General features: G+C 48.1%; 1 protein-coding gene across 2 annotated transcripts in view; it reads left to right on the top strand.

Annotated features, from left to right (window-relative positions):
- Nucleotides 1-23397, top strand: part of LOC118370546 (tetratricopeptide repeat protein 28-like) — a 379819-nt gene that overhangs the window by 106926 nt on the left and 249496 nt on the right. The window lies entirely within an intron of this gene.

Below are 23397 nucleotides of genomic sequence, written 5' to 3'. Positions count from 1 at the left end.
TCCTCCTCTCTCCTCCTCTCCTTCTCTCTCCTCATCTCTCCTCTCTCCTCTCTCCTCTACTCTCCTCCTCTCCTTCTCTCTCCTCCTCTCTCCTCTCTCCTCTCTCCTCCTCTCCTCTCCTCCTCTCCTCCTCTCTCCCTTCTCTCCTCCTCTCTCCCTTCTCTCCTCCTCGCTCCTCTTTCCTCCTCTCCTCCTCTCTCCTCCTCTCTCCCGTCTCTCCTCTCTCCTCCTCTCTCTCCTCCTCTCTCCCTTCTCTCTTTCTCTCTCCTTCTCTCTCCTCCTCTCCTCCTCTCTCCTCTCTCCTCCTCTCCTCTCTCCTCTCTCCTCCTCTCTCCTCCTCTCTCCTCCTCTCCTTCTCTCTCCTACTCTCTCCTCTCTCCTCTATCCCTTCTCTTTCCTCCTCTCCTCCTCTCTCCTCTCTCCTCTCATCCTCTCTCTTCTCTCTCTCCTCTCTCCTCCTCTCTCCTCTCTCCTCCTCCTCTCCTCCTCTCTCCTCCTCTCTCTCTCTCTCCTCTCTCCTTCTCTCTCCTCATCTCTCCTCTCTCCTCCTCTCTTCTCTCCTCTCTCTCCTCCTCTCCTTCTCTCTCTCTCTCTCTCTCTCCTCTCTCCTCCTCTCTCCCTCTCTCTCCTCCTCGCTCCTCTCCTCTCTCCTCCTCTCTCCTCCTCTCTCCCCTTCCTCCTCTCCCTCCTCCTCTCTCCTCTCTCTCTCTCCTCCTCTCTCTCCTCCTCTCTCATCCTCTCCTTCTCTCTCCTCTCTCTCCTCTCTCCTCTCTCCCTCTTTCCTCCTCTCTCCTCCTCTCTCCTCTCTCCTCCTCTCTCCTCTGTCCTCTCTCCTCCTCTCTCATCCTCTCCTTCTCTCCCCCTCTCTCTCCTCTCCTTCTCTCTCCTCTTCTCTTTCCTCCTCTCTCCTCCTCTCTCCTCTCTCCTCTCTCTCTCCTCTCTCTCCTCTCTCCTCCTCCTCTCTCCTCTCTCCTCCTCTCCTCCTCTCCTCCTCCCCTTCTCTCCTCCTCTCTCCCTTCTCTCTTTCTCTCTCCTTCTCTCTCCTCCTCTCTCCTCCTATCTCTCCTCTCTGTTCCTCTCTCCTCCTCTCTCCTATCCCTTCTCTGTCCTCCTCTCTCCTCTCTCCTCCTCTCCTTCTCCTCTCTTCTCTCTCCTCCTCTCCTCCTCTCTCCCTTCTCTCCTCCTCTATCCCTTCTCTTTTCTCTCTCCTTCTCTCTCCTCCTCTCCTTCTATCTCCTCCCCTCTCCTCTTCCTCTCTCTCTCCTCCTCTATCCCTTCTCTTCCTCCTCTCACCTCTCCTCCTCTCTCCTCTCTCCTCTCCTCTCTCTCTCTTCCTCTCCTCCTCTCTCCCCCTCTCTCCCTCTCTCCTCCGCTCGCCTCCTCTCTCCTCCTTTCCTCCTCTCCTCTCTCTCCTCGTCTCTCCTTCTCTCCTCTCTCCTCTCTCCTCTCTCCTCCTCTCCTCTCCTCCTCTCTCCCTTCTCTCCTCCTCTCTCCCTTCTCTCCTCCTCGCTCCTCTTTCCTCCTCTCCTCCTCTCTCCTCCTCTCTCCCGTCTCTCCTCTCTCCTCCTCTCTCTCCTCCTCTCTCCCTTCTCTCTTTCTCTCTCCTTCTCTCTCCTCCTCTCTCTCCCTCTCTCCTCCTCTCTCCTCTCTCTCTCTCTCCTCCTCTCTACTCCTCTCTCCTCCTCTCCTTCTCTCTCCTACTCTCTCCTCTCTCCTCTATCCCTTCTCTTTCCTCCTCTCCTCCTCTCTCCTCCTCTCCTCCTCTCTCCTCTCATCCTCTCTCCTCCTCTCTCCTCTCTCTCCTCTCTCCTCCTCTCTCCTCCTCTCCTCTCTCCTCCTCTCTCCTCCTCTCTCCTTCTCTCTCCTCATCTCTCCTCTCTCTCCTCTCTTCTCTCCTCTCTCCTCTCTCTCTCCTCTCTCTCTCCTCCTCTCTCCTCCTCTCTCCTCTCTCCTCCTCCCCTCTCCTCCTCTCCTCCTCTCTCCCTTCTCTCCTCCTCTCTCCCTTCTCTCCTCCTCGCTCCTCTCCCCCTCCTCTCCTCCTCTCTCCTCCTCTCTCCCGTCTCTCCTCTCTCCTCCTCTCTCCCTTCTCTTTCTCTCTCCTTCTCTCTCCTCCTCTCCTCCTCTCTCCCCTTCCTCCTCTCTCCTCTCTACTCCTCTCTCCTCCTCTCTCCTCCTCTCCTTCTCTCTCCTACTCTCTCCTCTCTCCTCTATCCCTTCTCTTTCCTCCTCTCTCCTCCTCTCTCCTCTCTCCTCTGTCCTCCTCTCTCCTCTCTCCTCCTCTCCTCCTCTCTCCCCCTCTCTCCTCTCCTTCTCTCTCCTCTCACCTCCTCTCTCCTCCTCTCTCCCTTCTCTCCTCCTCTCTCCTCGTCTCTCCTCCTCTCTCCTCTCTCCTCTCTCCTCCTCTCCTCTCTCCTCCTCTCTCCCTTCTCTCTCCTCTCTCCCTTCTCTCCTCCTCTCTCCCTTTCTCCTCTCTCCTCTCTCCTCCTCTCTCCCGTCTCTCCTCTCTCTCCTCTCTCTCTTTCTCTCTCCTTCTCTCTCCCTCTCTCCCTCTCTCCTCTCTCCTCTTCCTCTCTCCTCCTCTCTCCCTATCCCTCTCTGCTCCTCTCTCCTCCTCTCTCCTCCCTCTCCTTCTCTCTCTTCCTCTCTCCTCTCTCCTCTATCCCTTCTCTTTCCTCCTCTCCTCCTCTCTCCTCCTCTCCTTCTCTCTCCTCTCTCCTCCTCTCTACTCCTCTCTCCTCCTCTCTCCTCCTTCTCTCCTCCTCTCCTCCTCTCTTCTCTCTCCTCCTCTCTCCCTTCTCTTTTCCTCCTCTCCTCCTCTCTCCTCCTCTCTCCTCTCCTCCTCTCTCCTCCTCTCTCCTCTCTCCTCTCTCCTCCTCGTTCCTCTTTCCTCCTCTCCTCCTCTCTCCTCCTCTCTCCCGTCTCTCCTCTCTCCTCCTCTCTCCCTTCTCTCTCTTCTCTCTCCTCCTCTCTCCTCTCTCCTCCTCTCCTCCTCTCCTCTCTCTCTCCCTCCTCCCTCTCTCCTCTCCTCTCTCCTCCTCTCCTCCTCTCTCCTTCTCTCCTCTCTCCCTTCTCTTCTCCTCTCTCTTCCTCTCTCCTCCTCCTCCTCTCTCCTCCTCCTACCCCTCTGTCCTCCTCTCTCCTCCTCTCCTCCTCTCTCCCCCTCTCTCTCCTCTCTCTCCTCCTCTCCTCCTCTCTCCTCCTCTCTCCTCTCTCCTCCTCTATCTCTTCGTCTCTCCTCCTCTCTCCTCCTCTCCTCCTCTCTTCTCTCCTCCTCTCTCTTCCTCTCTCCTCTCTCCTCCTCTCTCCTCCTCTCCTCTCTCTCCTCTCCTCCTCTCCTCTCTCCTCCTCTCTCCTCCTCTCTCTCCTTCTCTCTCCTCATCTCTCCTCTCTCCTCCTCTCTCTCTCCTCTCTCTCCTCCTCTCATTCTCTCTCCTCCTCTCTCCTCTCTCCTCTCTCCTCCTCTCCTCTCCTCCTCGCCTCCTCCTCTCCCTTCTCTCCTCCTCTCTCCTTCTCTCCTCCTCCTCCTCTTTCCTCCCTCTCCTCCTCTCTCCTCCTCTCTCCCGTCTCTCCTCTCTCCTCCTCTCTCTCCTCCTCTCTCCCTCTCTCTTTCTCTCTCCTTCTCTCTCCTCTCTCCTCCTCTCTCCCCTTCCTCCTCTCTCTCCTCTCTCCTCTCTCCTCCTCTCTCCTCCTCTCTCCTCCTCTCTCCTCCTCTCCTTCTCTCCTCCTCTCTCCCTCTCCTCTCTCCCTTCTCTTTCCTCCCTCTCTCCTCCTCTCTCCTCTCCTCCTCTCTCCTCTCCTCCTCCTCTCTCTCCTCTCTCCTCCTCTCCTCCTCTCTCCCCCTCTCCCCTCCTCTCCTTCTCTCTCCTCTCGCCTCCTCTCTCCTCCTCTCTCCTCCTTCTCTCTCCTCCTCTCTCCTCCTCTCTCCTCTCTCCTCCTCCTCTCCTCTCTCCTCTCTCCTCTCTCCTCCTCTCCTCCTCTCCTCCTCTCTCCTCTCTCCCTTCTCTTCTCCTCTCTCCCTTCTCTCCTCTCTCCTCCTCTCTCCTCTCTCCTCTCCTCCTCTCTCCCTTCTCTCTTTCTCCTTCTCTCTCCTATCTCCTCCTCTCTGTTCCTCTCTCCTCCTCTCTCCTATCCCTTCTCTGTCCTCCTCTCCTCCTCTCTCCTCCTCTCCTTCTCTCTCTTCCTCTCTCCTCCTCTCTCCTCTCTCCTCCGCTATCCCTTCTCTTTCCTCCTCTCCTCCTCTCTCCTCCTCTCCTCCTCTCTCCTCCTCTCCTCCTCTCCTCTCTCCTCCTCTCCTCCTCTCTCCTCTCTCCCTTCTCTCCTCCTCTCTCCCTTCTCTCCTCTCTCCTCTCCTCCTCTCTCCCTTCTCTCTTTCCTCTCTCCTTCTCTCTCCTCCTCTGCCTATCTCCTCCTCTCTTTCTCTCTCCTCTCTCCTCCTCTCCTTCTCTCCTCCTCTCTCCTCTCTCCTCCTCTCCTTCTCTCTCTTCTTCTCTCCTCTCTCCTCCTCTCTCCCTCTCTCCTCCGCTCTCTCCTCCTCTCTCTCCTCCTCTCTCCTCTCTCCTCCTCTTCTTCTCCCTCCTCTCTCCTCCTCTCTCCTCCTCTCTCCTCCTCTCTCCCGTCTCTCCTCTCTCCTCCTCTCTCCCTTCTCTCTTTCTCTCTCCTCCTCTCCTCCTCTCTCCTCCTCTCCTCCTCTCTCCTCCTCTCTCCTCCTCTCTCCTCCTCTCTCCTCCTCTCCTCCTCTCTCCTACTCTCTCCTCTCTCCCTTCTCTTTCCTCCTCTCCTCCTCTCTCCTCTTTCCTCCTCTCTCCTCCTCTCTCCTCTGTCCTCCTCTCTCCTCCTCTCCTCCTCTCTCCCCCTCTCTCCTTCTCTCTCCTCCTCTCGCCTCCTCTCTCCTCCTCTCTCCTCTCTCCTCCTCTCTCCTCGTCTCTCCTCCTCTCTCCTCCTCTCCTCCTCTCTCCTCCTCTCATCCTTTCTCTTCCTCTCTCCTCCTCTCCTCCTCTCTCCTCCTCTCTACTCCTCTCTCCTCCTCTCCTCTCTCCTCCTCTCTCCTCCTCTCTCCTTCTCTCTCCTCATCTCTCCTCTCTCCTCCTCTCTCCTCTCTCCTCTACTCTCCTCCTCTCCTTCTCTCTCCTCCTCTCTCCTCTCTCCTCTCTCCTCCTCTCCTCTCCTCCTCTCTCCCTTCTCTCCTCCTCTCTCCCTTCTCTCCTCCTCGCTCCTCTCCCCCTCCTCTCCTCCTCTCTCCTCCTCTCTCCCGTCTCTCCTCTCTCCTCCTCTCTCTCCTCCTCTCTCCCTTCTCTTTCTCTCTCCTTCTCTCTCCTCCTCTCCTCCTCTCTCCCCTTCCTCCTCTCTCTCTCCTCCTCTCTCTCCTCTCTCCTCCTCTCCTCTCTCCTACTCTCTCCTCTCTCCTCTCTCCCTTCTCTTTCCTCCTCTCTCCTCTCTCTCTCTCTCCTCTCCTCTCTCCTCTGTCCTCCTCTCTCCCCTCTCCTCCTCTCCTCCTCTCTCCCCTCTCTCTCCTCCTCTCTCTCTCCTCTCGCCTCCTCTCTCCTCCTCTCTCCCTTCTCTCCTCCTCTCTCCTCGTCTCTCCTCCTCTCTCCTCCTCTCCTCTCTCCTCTCTCCTCCTCTCCTCCTCTCCTCCTCTCTCCTCTCTCCTCCTCTTCTCCTCTCTCCCTTCTCTCCTCTCTCCTCCTCTCTCCTCTCTCCTCTCCTCCTCTCTCCCTTCTCTCTTTCTCTCTCCTTCTCTCTCCTATCTCCTCCTCTCTGTTCCTCTCTCCTCCTCTCTCCTATCCCTTCTCTGTCCTCCTCTCTCCTATCCCTTCTCTGTCCTCCTCTCTCTTCCTCTCTCCTCCTCTCTCCTCTCTCCTCCGCTATCCCTTCTCTTTCCTCCTCTCTCCTATCCCTTCTCTGTCCTCCTCTCTCCTCCTCTCTCCTCCTCTCCTCCTCTCCTCTCTCCTCTCTCCTCCTCTCCTCCTCTCTCCTCTCTCCCTTCTCTCCTCCTCTCTCCCTTCTCTCCTCTCTCCTCTCCTCCTCTCTCCCTTCTCTCTTTCTCTCTCCTTCTCTCTCCTCCTCTCCTCCTATCTCCTCCTCTCGGTTCCTCTCTCCTCCTCTCTCCTATCCCTTCTCTGTCCTCCTCTCCTCCTCTCTCCTCCTCTCCTTCTCTCTCTTCCTCTCTCCTATCTCCTCCTCTCTCCTCTCTCCTCCGCTATCCCTTCTCTTTCCTCCTCTCCTCCTCTCTCCTCCTCTCCTTCTCCCTCCTCTCTCCTCCTCTCTACTCCTCTCTCCTCCTCCTCCTCTCTCTCCTCTCTCCTCCTCTCCTTCTCTCTCCTCCTCTCCTTCTCTCTCCTCCTCTATCCCTTCTCTTTCCTCCTCTCCTCCCCTCCTCTCTCCTCTCTCCTCCTCTCCTCTCCTCTCCTCCTCTCTCCTCCTCTCTCCTTCTATCTCCTCCTCTCTCCTCTTCTCTCCTCCTCTCCTTCTCTCTCCTCCTCTCTCCTCTTCTCTCCTCCTCTCCTTCTCTCTCCTCTCTCCCCTCTCCTCTCTTCTCCTCTTTTCTCCTCTCTCCTCCTCTCTCCTCTCTCCTCTCTTCTCCTCTCTCCTCCTCTCTTCTCCTCTCTCCTCTCTTCTCCTCTCTCCTCTCTCCTCTCTCCTCCTCTCTCCCTTCTCTCTTTCTCTCTCACACCCTTATCCATTGCTCTTTATATCCATGCCTCTGTGCCTCCACTGTTTCTAGGTATTGTTACTACTTTGTGTTCCTTCATATCACAGTGTGACCTTCCCTGGGTTGTCTTCCTGTGTTCAGCAGGCCAGTAGGGGAGAGAGAGGAGGCCGGCTGTTACCAACCCAGCCAGATGGCAGCAGCTCCTAGCAGCTCCTAGACTGGGACAACAGACTGGGACCGGGGGGCAAGCACTGCAGTGGCCAAGATGGTTCCTGTGGCAGGCAGGAAGCATGCTGGAAGGAGTGTGCAGTGCAGAGTCAGACAGACAGGAGCTCTGTGGGGAGGGGCTGCACCAGTTCAACTTCTCTTGTCAAACCGCTAATTAGCTGGATTTAGCTTCATATGGTTGAATTAAAAGATGGGCGAATAGAAAAGGGGAGAAGTATAAAGGTCAGTGAGAAGCTCATAAATTCATACAGAATTGGTTAATGGCAGAATAAGCGATTTTGCTTTCAGGTGTTGTTATTCGTTTTTGTGCCACAGTTCTCTCCCACCACTTTAATCATGGTTTATGTGGTGCTGGGGGAGGGAGGGAAGTAGAGCAGGGCTCTCAACGCTGGTCTGGTCTGAGGCGTGGGATGACAATAATACGATCAGAAAAGGCAAGGCTGTGGCAAGGCTGTGGAGACCACACCAGAGCAGTAGGGGTGTGTGTGTGTGTGTGTGTGTGTGTGTGTGTGTGTGTGTGTGTGTATTGAAGAGGAAAGGACTATAGCGTTCCTGTCTGTCAGTGGAGTAGTCTCAAACCCCCTCTGTTTTCTCTCCCGTGTTTTACGAGTTAGCATGCCTCTATGTGATAATCATCAATGGGATAGGCCCATTTTAGCTCTCATGAAGTATGCACTGCACCCTGCCAGAGAAAACACTGTAAACAGCCTTTGAATAAAGAGCACAAATCACACAGCACAAATCACACAACATACCCTGCTCTGTAGGATGTGAGGAGCTCAGCTGTGTATGCTCAGGAACACGATGGCATGTGCGTAGAGCAGCCATGGGTCGCGGTGCCAATCAGACAGAAGCACCTGTCATGACGGTGTTCAGTGTGAGAGACGACACTTAATGCCTGCAGAGTGACGACGGTGCTCTGGAATGGTTCTCAGCTTTCCCCTCTGTTAGAAAAGTAAAACAAGGTGTTGAGATGAAAGAGAGGAGTGACTGCAACCAGAGCCTGGGGCCCACCAGTACATGCCTCATTTAAGGGATTAACACCTGTTCTACTAAATCTGATTAATCCTAATCCTGCTTTAACCCTTTGATCTGCAGACAGCGGGGATTTAAGGGGCTCCACTATTTCCTTCAGAACAAGAATCACAACCTGAGTTAGTAGTGGTAGAGGTACAGGTAGAGCTAGAGGTAGTGATAGAGGTAGGTAGATGGAGAGGGAGAGGCAGAGCTAGAGGGAGCGATAGAGGCAGAGCTAGAGGGAGCGATAGAGGCAGAGCTAGAGGGAGCGATAGAGGCAGAGGTAGAGAGAGCGATAGAGGCAGAGGTAGCGGTAGAGGAAGCGATAGAGGCAGAGGTAGCGGTAGAGGAACCGATAGAGGCAGAGGTAGCGGTAGAGGAAGCGATAGAGGCAGAGCTAGAGGGAGTGATAGAGGCAGAGGGAGAGGGAGCGATAGAGGAAGAGCTAGAGCTAGAGGTAGAGGGAGCTAGACTGTGCCGAAAATATAAAGGAAAATATTGCCAGTTGTTTGCTATTGCTCAGCGTGAGTTGATATCTGTGTTTCATTAACACATTAAAACAGACTTTTTCTCATTTGATTTAATTCAATTTCCATTGTAGAGGCAGAGGTACCGGTAGAGGCAGAAGTAGCGATAGAGGCAGAGATAGAGGAAGCGATAGAGGCAGAGCTAGAAGGAGCGATAGAGGCAGAGCTAGAGGGAGTGATAGAGGCAGAACAAGAGGGAGTGATAGAGGCAGAAGTAGCGATAGAGGCAGAGGTAGAGGGAGCGATAGAGGTAGAACTAGATGGAGCGATAGAGGCAGAACAAGAGGGAGCGATAGAGGCAGAGTTAGAGGGAGCGATAGAGGCAGAGCAAGAGGGAGCGATAGAGGCAGAGGTACCGGTAGAGGCAGAAGTAGTGATAGAGGCAGAGGTAGAGGGAGCGATAGAGGCAGAGCTGGAGGGAGCGATAGAGGCAGAGCTGGAGGGAGCGATAGAGGCAGAGGTAGAGGGAGCGATAGAGGCAGAACTAGAGGGAGCGATAGAGGCAGAACTAGAGGGAGCGATAGAGGCAGAACAAGAGGGAGCGATAGAGGCAGAGTTAGAGGGAGCGATAGAGGCAGAGCTAGAGGGAGTGATAGAGGCAGATGTACCGGTAGAGGCATAAGTTGCGATAGAGGCAGAGGTAGCAGTGGAGGGCGCGATAGAGGCAGAGTTAGCGGTAGAGGCAGAGCTCGAGGGAGCGATAGAGGTAGAGGAAGCGATATAGGCAGAGGTAGAGGGAGCGATAGAGGTCGAGGGAACGATATAGGCAGAGGTAGAGCTGGAGGGAGCGATAGAGGCAGAGGTACCGGAAGAGTGAGCGATAGAGTCAGAGATAGAGAGAGCGATAGTGGCAGAGCTCGAGGGAGCGATAGAGTCAGAGGTACCGGTAGAGGGAGCGATAGTGGTAGAGCTAGAGGGAGCGATAGAGTCAGAGGTAGAGGGAGCGATAGAGGCAGAGGTAGAGGGAGCGATAGAGGCAGAACTAGAGGGAGCGATAGAGGCAGAGCAAGAGGGAGCGATAGAGGCAGAGCTAGAGGGAGCGATAGAAGCAGAACTCGAGGGAGTGATAGAGGCAGAGGTACCGGTAGAGGCAGAAGTAGCGAAAGAGGCAGAGGTAGCAGTGGAGGGCGCGATAGAGGCAGAGTTAGCGGTAGAGGGAGCGATAGAGGCAGAGGTACCGAAAGAGGGAGCGATAGAGGCAGAGCTCGAGGGAGCGATAGAGTCAGATGTACCTGTAGAGGGAGTGATAGTGGCAGAGGTAGAGCTAGAGGGAGCTGTAGAGTCAGAGGTAGAGGTAGAGGGAGCGATAGAGGCAGAGCTAGAGGGAGCGATAGAGGCAGAGGTACCGGTAGAGGCAGAAGTAGCGATAGAGGCAGAGGTAGAGGGAGCGATAGAGGTAGAACTCGATGGAGCGATAGAGGCAGAACTAGAGGGAGCGATAGAGGCAGAGTTAGAGGGAGCGATAGAGGCAGAGCAAGAGGGAGCGAGAGAGGCAGAGGTACCGGTAGAGGCAGAAGTAGCGATAGAGGCAGAGGTAGAGGGAGCGATAGAGGCAGAGCTGGAGGGATTGATAGAGGCAGAGGTAGAGGGAGTGATAGAGGCAGAGCAAGAGGGAGCGAGAGAGGCAGAGGTACCGGTAGAGGCAGAAGTAGCGATAGAGGCAGAGGTAGAGGGAGCGATAGAGGCAGAGCTGGAGGGATTGATAGAGGCAGAGGTAGAGGGAGTGATAGAGGCAGAGCTGGAGGGATTGATAGAGGCAGAGGTAGAGGGAGCGATAGAGGCAGAGCTGGAGGGATTGATAGAGGCAGAGGTAGAGGGAGTGATAGAGGCAGAGCTTGAAGTACCGTTAGAGGCAGAGGAAGCAGTGGAGGGCGCGGTAGAGGCAGAGTTAGCAGTAGAGGGAGCAATAGAGGCAGAGCTTGAGGGAGCGATAGAGGCAGAGGTAGCGGTAGAGTGAGTGATAGAGGCAGAGGTAGAGCTAGAGGGAGCGATAGAGTCAGAGGTAGAGGGAGCGATAGAGGCGGAACTGGAGGGAGCGATAGAGGCAGAGGTACCGGTAGAGGCAGAGGTAGAGGGAGCAATAGAAGCAGAGGTAGAGGGAGCGATAGAGGCAGAACTAGAGGGAGCGATAGAGGCAGAGGTAGAGGGAGCGATAGAGGCAGAACTAGAGGGAGCGATAGAGGCAGAGCTAGAGGGAGCGATAGAGGCAGAACTAGAGTGAGCGATAGAGGCAGAGCTAGAGGGAGCGATAGAGGCAGAACTAGAGGGAGCGATAGAGGCAGAGGTACCGTTAGAGGCAGAAGTAGCGATAGAGGCAGAGGTAGAGGGAGCGATAGAGGCAGAGGTAGAGGGAGCGATAGAGGCAGAGCTAGAGGGAGCGGTAGAGGCAGAACTAGAGGGAGCGATAGAGGCAGAGGTACAGGTCGAGGCAGAAGTAGCGATAGAGGCAGAGGTAGAGGGAGCGATAGCGTGAGTTGATATCTGTGTTTCATTAACACATTAAAACATACTTTTACTCATTTGATTTAATTCAATTTCCATTGTTGTCTCCATCAACTCCAGTGCTCAGTATTAAAGATCACTAATACGATACAGTATTATGGCTTAAATCTATTATTAGTTTCATTCTCTCTGTCAATTCAATTCAAGGGGCTTTATTGGCATGGGAAACATATGTTAACATTGCCAAAGCAAGTGAGGTTGACAATATACAAAAGTGAAATAAACAATACAAATTTACATTAAACATTACACATACAGAAGTTTCAGAACAATAAAGACATAACAAATGTCATATTTTATATATATATATATGGGAGTTTATCAAAATTGGATTTGTTTTCGAATTCTTTGTGGATCTGTGTTATCTGAGGGAAATATGTCTCTCTAATATGGTCCAACATTGGGCAGGAGGTTAGGAAGTGCAGCTCAGGTTTCTCTCTCTCTCTGTATCTCTGTATCTCGGTCTCTCTCTCTCTCTCTCTCTCTCTCTCTCTCTCTCTCTCTCGGTATCTCAGTCTCTCTCTCTCTCTCTGTATCTCAGTCTCTCTCTCTCTGTCTCTCTCTCTCTGTAGAGGGATCTCTCTCTCTCTCAGGTATCTCAGTCTCTCTCTGTCTCTCTCTCTCGGTATTTCAGTCTCTCTCTCTGTCTCTCGAGAGGCTCTCTGTATCTCAGGTCTCTCTCTCCGATAGAGCAGAGCTCTGGATCTAGAGTCTCTCTCTCTCTCTGATAGAGGCAGTCTCTATCTCTCTCTCTTTCTCTCTAGAGGTATCTCAGTCTCTCTCTCTCTGTATCTCATCTCTAGAGGAGCTCTCTCTGTCTCTCTCTCTCTCTGGAGCGATAGAGTCTCTCTCTCTACAGGTCTCTCTCTCTCTCTCTGTATTTCAGAGGTCTCAGTTCTCTCTCTCTGTATCTCGTCTCTCTTGATATCTCAGTGTTTCATTAACTCTGTAAAACATCTCTCTCTCTCTGTATCTCAGTCTTCTGATTTAATCTCAGTTTCCATCTGTATCTGTCTCTCTCTCTCTCTGTATCTCAGTCTCTCTCTCTCTGTATCTCAGTCTCTCTCTCTCTCTCTGTATCTCAGTCTCTCTCTCTCTGTACTCTGTATCTCAGTCTCTCTCTCTCTGTATCAATTCAGGGTCTCTCTCTGTCTCTGTATCTCAGTCATCTCTCTCTCTCTGTATCTCAGTGAAATCTCTCTCTACACATGTATTTCAGTAGAGGCAGAAATCTCAAATGTCTCTCTTTATCTATCTGTATCTCAGTCTTTCTCTCTCTTTGTATCTCAGTCTCTTTCTCTCTCTGTTATCTCTCTATGTCTCTCTGTATCTCAGTCTCAACTGGGCAGGAGGTCTCTAGAAAATATAGCTCAGGTTTCTCTCTCTCTCTGTATCTCAGTCTCACTCTCTCTCTCTTACAAGCGCTCTCTCTCTCTGAGCTATCTCAGTCTCTCTCTCTCTCGTGTATCTCAGTCTCTCTCTCTCTCTCTCTGTATCTCAGTCTCTCTCTCTCTGTCTCTCTCTCTCTCTGTCTCTCAGTCTCTCTCTCTCTCTCTGTATCTCAGTCTCTCTCTCTCTCTGTATTTCAGTCTCTCTCTCTCTCTCTCTCTCTCTCTCTGTATCTCAGTCTCTCTCTCTCTCCGTGTATCTCAGTCTCTCTCTCTCTCTGTATCTCAGTCTCTCTCTCTCTCTGTATCTCAGTCTCTCTCACTCTCTCTGTATCTCAGTCTCTCTCTCTCTCTGTCTTCTATCTCAGTCTCTCTCTCTCTCTCTCTGTATCTCAGTCTCTCTCTCTCTGTATCTCAGTCTCTCTCTCTCTCTCTCTGTATCTCAGTCTCTCTCTCTCTGTGTATCTCAGTCTCAGTCTCTTTCTGTATCTCAGTCTCTCTTTGGTCTCTGTATCTGAAAAGGGGAGGCAGATTTTCTTTCTTTACTCTGTATCTCAGTGGGTCTCTCCATCGTCTGTATTTGTGCTCAGAGACACATACTCATTGTCAAAAGAGTAGACTCTGTATCTCAGTCTCTCTCTCTCTCTCTGTATTTCAGTCTCTGTGAATGCTTGTCTCTGTTCTCATCTCTCTGTGGATTTGATTCTGTCTCTCTCACGTGTATCTCAGCTATCTTGTCTGCTCTCTCTGTATCTCAGTCTCTCTCTCTCTCTGTATCTCATTCTCTCTCTCTCTGTATCTCAGTCTCTCTCACTCTCTCTGTATCTTGTCTTCTCTCTCTCTGTGATTTGATTCTGTGGAGGAACAGTCACTCTCTCTCTCTGTATCTCAGTTGTGAATGCTTGTCTTGTTCCATCTCTCTGTGGATTTGATTCTGTGGAGGATCTCACGTCTCTCTCTCTGCTCTGTATCTGATGTTGTGAATGCTTGTCTTGTTCCATCTCTCTCTGGATTTGATTCTGTGGAGGATCTCAGCTCTCTCTCTGCCCTCTCTCTGTATCTCAGTCTGTTCCATCTCTCTGTATCTCATTCTCTCTCTCTCTCTCTCTCTCTCTGCCCTCTCTGTTCTGAATCTCAGTCTCTCTCTCTCCGTGTATCTCAGTCTCTCTCTCTGTATCTCGGTCTCTCTCGGTCTCTTTCTCTGTGTGTGTCTCAGTGCAGAGAAAGCAGTCTGTTTGACATGAGAGAAAGTATGAAAGAGGGGACTGTGGGAGACTTTACATTTGGTGCGGTGGAGATGGAGGGAGGAAAGGTAATTGAAAAGGGGAGGCATGATTTTGGTTTGGGGTTTACTAACTGAGGGACTGAGAAGGGTTGTCTCCATCTCTGCTGTGTGATTTGATGCTCAGAGACACATACACATTGTCCCGCTAGAATGCTTGTCTTGTTCCATCTCTCTGTGGATTTGATTCTGTGGAAACACACACGCTCTCTCTCTGCCCGCTGATGTTGTGAATGCTTGTCTTGTTCCATCTCTCTGTGGATTTGATTCTGTGGAGGACCACACACGCTCTCTCTCTGCCCGCTGATGTTGTGAATGCTTGTCTTGTTCCATCTCTCTGTGGATTTGATTCTGTGGAGGACCACACACGCTCTCTCTCTGCATGCTGATGTTGTGAATGCTTGTCTTGTTCCATCTCTCTGTGGATTTGATTCTGTGGAGGAACACACAGGATCTCTCTCTGCCCGCTGATGTTGTGAATGCTTGTCTTGTTCCATCTCTCTGTGGATTTGATTCTGTGGAGGACCACACAGGATCTCTCTCCCACGCGTCACTGTGTGCGACAGTGCTGTTATTATTGATCCTGCCGCAGACGTCAAACCCCAGCGCCTCTTAAACTGCTGCCCTGATTTAAACAATATGCCAGAGCCTGTTTCATCCATGTCCAAGCCCGCTGAATGATTAAACACAGCTCTGAAGGTCCCTCTCTTTGCATAGCGTCTTTGCATAACTCTGGATTGCAGCCACTTGGGTGGATAAACAAGCCTTTCTTCATTACAGTAATTGGGTGGAAAAGAACGAGTTGGGAGAGAGGATAGATAAAGAAGAAAGATATTATAATATGTCTTTAGCAGAATGAGTGGTTGACTCGCTGAAGTGAGACAGATTAAACGCTGGAGCGTCTCTTGTGAGGAAGAGATGTTTAAATACTTCTGTTTAATATCACACGGGCTGATTAGAATTAACGCTCTTGGCTTTAAAACATCTGGAGTTGTCTTGTTAGCAGGGCTGCTGATGTTTTGATCATAGAAATGGAATGATTCATTCTATCTCAGTGACACACACACACACATACACAGTCTATAACACTGTGTTTGTAATCTAATGACAACAGGCTTCGTCTTGAAGTACACCTGAGTTAAGGCGGGTCAGATTCCACGGATCCGGTGGTCTTTCCGGCGCTCGCAGTTCTCTCACCAGGCGTCTCTGAGCGAGGGAGTCGATTTGGTACTGAGCTATAAGACTGGCTTGTATGTCACATACTTAGAGAATGAGAATGGGCTTTAGAGCGTGCTGGGATGTTGAAAGGGAATCACTTCGTCCCTGTGATGCTCTAACCTGGAAGGGAGTGCCTGGGGTGGGCTTTAGCCTGGAGAAACTGCTGTTTGTTCTAGCTGGGAGGATGTATAGGATAGCTGACTGATTTGCAATATGGAATCTGTGAGCCCCATAAACCCCATCGTAAGCTGACCCTACCTCCCTCACCCTACGTAGTATTTGTTGGTGTTATGGGTTACATGCAAAGTGGCACCATACTGCTCCTCTTGGCTCTCTGGGGAAAAGACCCAACCAAGGGATATGATTTGGAATAATGTTTGGAGGCCATCTCTGCCGCTCTGACTGGGGGCTTGTTGGGTGATCACTGAGCCTGGCCCCATCACAGTAGGGGCATGCTAACCTCCATCCATCCCTATTAGAGGACACTTATCAGGGATGGGCTCTGGACTGACACGGTCCCAGCTGGGATTCCCTGCAGGGCCAGTGCTGCTGAGGAAGAACCCCACTGAGAGGCTAGGAGGATTGTGTGTGTGTGTTTAATGTGTGTGTTTAGAGAGACAGAATAGTTTCTCTCTGCAGATAGGACCCTGTAACTCTGAGATATGCTCTGCCTCATTAATTAGAAGCTCTCATTATCCCCCCTCGGGCACCAGACACTTAATCAACACCCAACACCACTAAGACACACACGCACACCCCTCTCACAAAGTCCCCGCGGGGCAAAATCCTGACACAACGTCATCAGAAGAATGAAGCACACTTCAAAGTGGAACCTTTTAGAATGAATGGTGATGAGGGTTATTTGTTTGTGGTGATGTATGGCACAAGAGAGTGGGTTGGGTGACATCGCCGGCTAATGCTTTTATTAGTATGTTATTGTTTGGCATTTCAAAACCAATTCAAACCAATCCCTCATATTTAAAGCAGAAACAATCTATCAAAGGCCCTAAAATTATATTTTCATATATAAATTGACTTTTTATGAATTGAGTGTCTGAAGACTTCCTATCAATAATAGGCCTCACACTCTTAAAGATGCTACTGTAACATATTGCGTGATGAATGTTCATCTTCTGGTGCTATGGTGCTCATCTGTGGACTCTCATCAAGATTTGTGAAGTGTGGCTGCAGTGGTATAGCCAGCCCCAGCCTGGTCTCATAGGCTATAGGTAACATAGTAAATGTTTTTCCGGGACACTCAAATTGATGATGTGTGAGGTTTGGCGGTTACATAAGACAGATGGTTAAGGCAAAAATGAAAGTAGTCTTTGGTTGGATGGGTGGGCGTATAACTCGAACGTCTAGCAATCCGAAGGTTGCGAGTCCAAATCTCATCATGGACAATTTGAGGTAAATAGCAACTTTTCAACTACTTACTACTTTTTAGCGACAGTTGAAGTTGGAAGTTTACATACACTTTAGCTAACTATATTTAAACTCAGTTTCTCACAATTCCTGACATTTAAGCCTAGTAAAAATACCCTGTCTTAGCTCAGTTAGGATCACCACTTTATTTTAAGAATTTGAAATGTCAGAATAATAGTAGAGAGAATTATTTATTTCAGCTTTTATGTCTTTCATCACATTCCCAGTGGGTCAGAAGTTTACATACACTCAATTAGTATTTGGTAGCATTGCCTTTAAATTGTTTAACTTGGGTCAAACGTTTCAGGTAGCCTTCCAGAAGCTACCCACAATAAGTTGGGTGAATTCCTCCTGACAGAGCTGGTGTAACTGAGTCAGGTATGTAGGCCTCCTTGCTCGCACATGCTTTTTCAGTTCTGCCACCAAATGTTCTATAGGATTGAGGTCAGGGCTTTGTGATGGCCACTCTAACACCTTGACTTTGTTGTCCTTAAGCCATTTTTCCACAACTTTGGAAGTATGCTTGCGGTCATTGTCCATTTGGAAGACCCATTTGCGACCAAGCTTTAACTTCCTGACTGATGTCTTGAGATGTTACTTCAATATTTCCTCATAATTGTCTTTCCTCATGATGCCATCTATTTTGTGAAGTGCACCAGTCCCTCCTAAAGCAAAGCACCCCCACAACATGATGCTGCCACCCCCGTGCTTCACGGCTGGGATGGTGTACTCCGTCTTGCAAGCGTCCCCCTTTTTCCTCCAAACATAACAATGGTCATTATGGCCAAACAGTTATATTTTTGTTCATCAGAACAGAGGACATTACTCCAAAAAAAACGATCTTTGTCCCCATGTGCAGTTGCAAACTGTAGTCTGGCTTTTTTATGGTGGTTTTGGAGCAGTTGCTTCTTCCTTGCTGAGGGACCTTTAAGATGATGTCGATATAGGACTCATTTTACTGTGGATATAGATACATTTGTACCTGTTTCCTCCAGCATCTTCACAAGGTCCTTTGCTGTTGTCCTGGGATTGATTTGCACTTTTCGCACCAAAGTACGTTCATCTCTAGGAGACAGAACGAGTCTCCTTCCTGAGCAGTATGACAGCTGCGTGGTCCCATGGTGTTTATACTTGCATACTATTGTTTGTACAGATGCACGTGGTACCTTCAGCCATTTCGAAATTGCTCCCAAGGATGAACCAGACTTGTGGAGGTCTACATTTTCTTTTCTGAGGTCTTGATTTGATTTGCCCATGATGTCAAGCAAAGAGGCACTGAGTTTGAAGGTAGGCCTTGAAATACATCAACAGGTACACATCCAATTGACTTAAATGATGTCAATTAGCCTATCAGAAGCTTCTAAAGCCATGACATCATTTCTGGAATTTTATGGAATTTTACTGTAAGGTGCATGTAAACTTCTGACCCACTGGAATTGTGATACAGTGAATTATAAGTGAAATAATCTGTCTGTAAATAATTGTTGGAAAAATTACTTGTGTCATGCACAAAGTAGATGTCCTAACCGACTTGCCAAAACTATAGTTTGTTAACAAGAAATTTGTGGAGTGGTTGAAAAATGTGTTTTTATGACTCCAACCTAAGTGTATGTAAACTTCCGACTTCCAACTGTACATTGCAACTAATTAGCTAACCCTCCCCTTTTCCCTAACCATAACTCTGTTAGCTAACCCTTCCCCTAACCGTAACCCTTTTAGCTAACCCTCCCCTTTTCCCTAACCATAACTCTGTTAGCTAACCCTTCCCTAACCGTAACCATTTTAGCTAACCCTTCCCCTAACCCTAACCCTTTAATCGAATGTATAACAAGAACAGTTGGTAGAGCATGGCGCTTGCAATGCCAGGGTTGTGGGTTTGATTCCCACGGGGGACCAGCACGAAAATGTATGCATTCACTACTTACTGTAAGGTGCTCTGGATAAGAGCGTCTGCTACATGATTAAAATGTTCATGTAAATGTCTAGCAATTGAAAAGATGCATGTTCGAATCTCATCACAGACAACTTTGGCATTTTAGGTAATTAGCAAATCTTTAACTACTTACTACTTTTTAGCTGAATTGCAACTTCTTAGTATGTTAGCTAACCCTTCCCCTAACCTCAACCCTTTTAGCTAACCCTTCCCCTAACCTCAACCCTTTTAGCTAACCCTTTAACCGAACGTATAACGCAAATGTCTAGCAATCCAAAGGTTGCGAATTCAAATCTCATCAAGGACAACTTTAGCATTTTAGGTCATTAGCAACTTTTCTACTACTTACTACTATTTAGCTACTTTGCAACTACTTAGTATGTTAGCTAACTCTTACCCCTAAACTTAACCCTTTTAGCTAGGGAAACCTAACTCTAACCCTTTAACCTTTAAACTCCTAAACTTAACCCTAAACCCTATTCTAGCTAACATTAGCCACCTAACACCTAGCTAGAATTCTTAACATATCATACATTTGGGTAATGGATATCCACAAATTAATACATACCATACTAAATGTAACATACCATTTTAAATGGAGTGCGGTATATTTACGTACATAATATTACAAAATGCTCTGAGACCAGGTTGCCAGCCCAGTTATCCTAGATTCTAGATGTAAAAGATTTCACTTTAATCCTTGAGCATTTTTCCGAAATCATACAAAGATTGAAAAAGCGATTACGAAGCACTTATTGTATCCTGAATTATTGATTAAGAAAAACGGAATAACTAGCGTAATTAGAGCATGTGGTGAGAGACGAATACTGTAGTTGTAAATATATGCCTCTCTTAGAAAAGCTTCTCCTCTCTCATGGGTTTCATTGACCTACTCCTCCTATAGTCATCCCATTACCCTTTCCCCTTCACTGAGAGGATCCTGTATATATTATACACAACTACTCATTTTAATGGTGCCTTGGAACTCAGGCAGAATGTGTGTTTGTGTGTGGCAGGGGCATATGTATCTCAATGCTCTTGCCATGGCATTTACCGCCTGGAAACATCAGCTAGCTAATTAAAAGGGCTCTGTTGATTGAAATGTGCGTCAGATAGTTAGGCTCTGCAGTGTCCTGACTTATGAACAGGAGCCTGGCTACCTAAGTGGACATAAATGACACTGAGACATGCAGGATAGTTATCTGAGGGCTGCCTGCTACTCCCAAGTTTATTTTATTTCCCTCTTTTGACAATTTTCTTTTCATTTTTGCCAAACCACCTCTGTTACTGTCATCTGGGTGATGCACTCTCTCTATTTCTCTCTCTCATCCACACGCACACTGAAAAAGAGATACACCAACTTGCACACACATCCCAGTCAGAACATATAGTAGAGGGACATTTTTGAGGGTCTGATTGGCAAGAACAAGAAAAGGAAGCACACACTTTTAAGCAGCTCAACTCATGGAAAATGAAAGAGGGTTTTTTGTTTCCCTCTGAAGGATGGAGTCTGATTTCCTGTGCGGCTCTGATTGGGAAAGCAGAGGCACGCACAGGGAGCCTGCTTCTGTATGGAGAGGCCTGATGACAGGCTCCACCAGGAACAAAAACCACTGGAAACTCACTTCTGGAGAATACATGAAAGAAGTGGTTGTTATTGACAATGTAACATGCCCGTTTTCAGAATACCTGAATGGTTGAAACATGTAGTTAGACTGTCAGTTTTATATGAACTCTGCATCTGATCAAAGTAAGCATATGTGCATGTTTTTGTGATTTATGGCTAGTATGAACATGGGTAGCTTGACAGTAAGTTGCTCTGTGTAGTAATGTTTTAATTACTCAACTAACATTGAACATTCTACTTTATTAATTGCACTGTAATTTAATTGCAATGGAGTTGATAATTATGTTATTACACAAGTGGAATGAATATAGGGTAGGATCCCTGTAATGTAATTACAATAACACAGTGTTATTACACTCACTACCCAAAGATATTCATTTACATTCTATGTTTGGGAATGTAAATGAATATCTTTGGCTAGTGAGCAATTCCTCTCCTTTCCTGCCTAAGCAAGTTCTGTCGGACTCCGGCGTCATTACTGAGAGAAATGTGATAACTGATGCTTTTAATCAGCATTTTATCTCGGCTGGCTTTTTATTTGAAAGAAATGGTGGTTTAATTAACCCTGGTCAGTCAGTCGACTGCTCTTCCCTCTCCCAGCCTCCAGTTGGCTCGATGGAAGATATATTCAACTTCTAGTGGATCTTTGATTTCATTTGAACAACTTTCTACTTGTGATGTGCTAAATGCCTTTGCTTAAGATTTATGTTTAAAAAAAGTGGGACTGATTAGCTTCATCCTTTCTTGCTACAACTTTATTCTCCCTGGATTGCGGAGTCATTGACACATTTTTTATCTGCCGATTTCGCTACACTCTAAATAACATTTGCTAACAATGTGTATGTGACCAATAAAATTGGATTTGATTAGGTTGTATCCATAGGGTTTGGAAGGTGGCCCATGGACTCCCCCTGCACAAAGGTGGTGACCACCCCAACCTAAATAATTATTGCCCTATCTTGAAATTGTCTTGCCTAGTAAAAATGTTGAATCATTAGTCAACCTTCAGCTTAGTTCCTTCCTAGCAATGATATGTAAGTGTTCACCAGTCTGGTTTCAGGCCGGGTCATAGCACCATCTCTGCTGCAACCTTGGTGTTAAATGATGTGTTAAAAGGTATGGATAGAAAGTAGCACTGTGCTGCCCTCTTTATTGACTTATTTGATACTGTTGATCCATCTTTATTGATTCAAAGATTGTCTGCAATCGGTATGAGTAAGACGTCATATAATTGGTTCGAAAATGACTGTACAGACAGGACACAATGTGTTTTTCTTCTGATGTTGTTAAGTCAGGTTTCCTTGATGTTACAAAAGGTGTCCCACCAGGATCGATTTTAGGTCCTGTAATTTTATTGTCTTTATTAACAATACTGGTCTATCTGCAAAAATGTTTAACATACACCTGTATGTAGATGACACTGTTGTTTGCTATTGCCCCCACAGTTGACCAGGCTCTTTCTGAGCTTTAATCTGCCTTCATTGCTTTGCAGAAAGCCTTTGCTGAACTCAAATGGGTACTTAATGCCGGTAAAACCAAGTATATGTTATTCTCCAAATCACATAAAAATGTGCATCTGATGCATATTTACATTGGATGGTACCCTCATTGATCGTGTCCCCCGCTTATAAATGTCTGGGTATCTGGATTGACAAAAAGCTATCTTTCAAAAAGCATGTTGATGAGTTATCTAAGAAATTAAGAATTAAAATGGTCTTTTTTTATATAATTAAATAGCAGAAAAATCTCTCTGTTGACATTCATAACAGTTATAGACTATGGTTTTATTGTCTATATGAATGCAGCTGTCACTGTATTGAAACCATTAGACACAGTTTATCATATCGCACTATATCAAATCTTATTAGTTACATGCTTTGTAAACAGCAGGTATGGACTAACAGTGAAATGCTTACTTACGGGCCCTTCCCAACAATGCAGAAAGAAAATAGTGAAATGATAGAAAAGTAAAACACGTAATAATATACAGTATATACAATGATTAACAATAACTTGGCTATATAGAATATGTAGATTTTGGGGCTCCCAAGTGGTGCAGCGGTCTAAGCGACTGCATCTCAGTGCTAGAGGCGTCACTACAGACACCCTGGTTTGAATCCAGGCAATTGGCCCAGCATCGTCCGGGTTTGGCCTGTGTAGGTCTTCATTATAAATAAGAATTTGTTCTTAACTGACTTGCCTAGTTACATTTTTTTAAATGTACCAGTAATGAGTGGATGGGTACGATGTAATTGAGGTAGATATGTACATATAACTAGGAATAAAGTAACAGATGCAAACAGTAGTAACAGCGTATGTGATGAGTCAAACAAAGCTAGCGCAAGAAGTGTCCATGCAGATAGTCCGGGTAGCTATTTGGTTAACTACACTTTATTACGGGCAATAGGTTCAGTACACTTCACTGCATTCTCTATCAGAAAGTAGGCTGGCCCTCTTTGAAGTCTCATAGATTGATGCATTGCACACTTTCTGTTTATAAAGCCCTCCTGCTTAGACTACCTTACTTAATTTGTTAACTTACAGACGTACTAGTTAGCAGACCTGATCTCAGGGATGGCTGACGCTGGAGATCCCTTCTGTGTTAGGTAAATCTGCTCTTAGGTTTTTTGCACCTTACTTGTGGAATGATCTTCAAGGCTCTATAAAGTTGGTTGCATTGGTGCCTCTAGGCAATTCAAAATAGTCTGTTTGAGGACCTTTTTACTGAAGAATGTGTTTGTCTTCTATGATTGTGTTTTGCTTTTCGTGCATTGATGTGAATATTGATGTGTATATTGATGTGTAATCCTGTGTATCGATGTGTATACAGGGCTCATCTGTAAAAGACTCCCTGTTAACATAAAGGTTAAATTAAATTGCCCACAGAGCTTGAACATGCAACATACAAGGTACGGAAAGAGTGTCATTCTGGTGCGACAACAAGGAGGGGTTACAAATACACTGCCAGCTGTGCTCATAGTGTCAGCGTCACACTCTGCATTTTGTTCCTGTTCATCCAAGTGGATTAGCAAGTGCTGTTTGGACTCTATACCCAGCAGTGTTTTGTTCAGGGACCATATGTCATAGTGTCCCCTCCTTTTTGTCTTTAGTTGTCACGGTGACCCCTAGGTGCATTGCTAACCCCCCTGACCCTGGAGGGACACCAGGCCAGAAAAATACAATTTGAGCTCCTAATAGGTGCACATTTAGACACTGCTTTTAGGATCATTTACCCCCAAAAAACATCCTAACAAGATAACATAAAGATAAATACTGAGGGAGATGGTACACATTAAGTCAGAGAAAGTTACATTGATTTTGATTACACCAATCTCATCACGCTGTCTATCACCATATTGATGCTTCCTGGTCCCATTCTGTTCAGTCAGATGGCGTGTCAGTACCTCTGGCCATCCCCTCAGTGTCAGCCCAGGTCAAACCTACTGGGGCTGTTCAGATACTGGAGAGTTGTTCTGCTTTGAAGCTTTTGCCAGTTTGCAGTGGTGGGGTGCAGTAGGAGTCGGTGGGTTCTTCCCAGAAATACCAGGCTCTCTCATTTAACTTTTTTTTTCTCCAACCCACCAAGATTACAAGCGATAAG

This window comes from Oncorhynchus keta, chromosome 14 (genome assembly GCF_023373465.1).
Source record: "Oncorhynchus keta strain PuntledgeMale-10-30-2019 chromosome 14, Oket_V2, whole genome shotgun sequence".
In the NCBI taxonomy this organism is placed as follows: Eukaryota; Metazoa; Chordata; class Actinopteri; order Salmoniformes; family Salmonidae; genus Oncorhynchus; species Oncorhynchus keta.
This window is presented reverse-complemented; position numbering and strand designations above follow the sequence as displayed.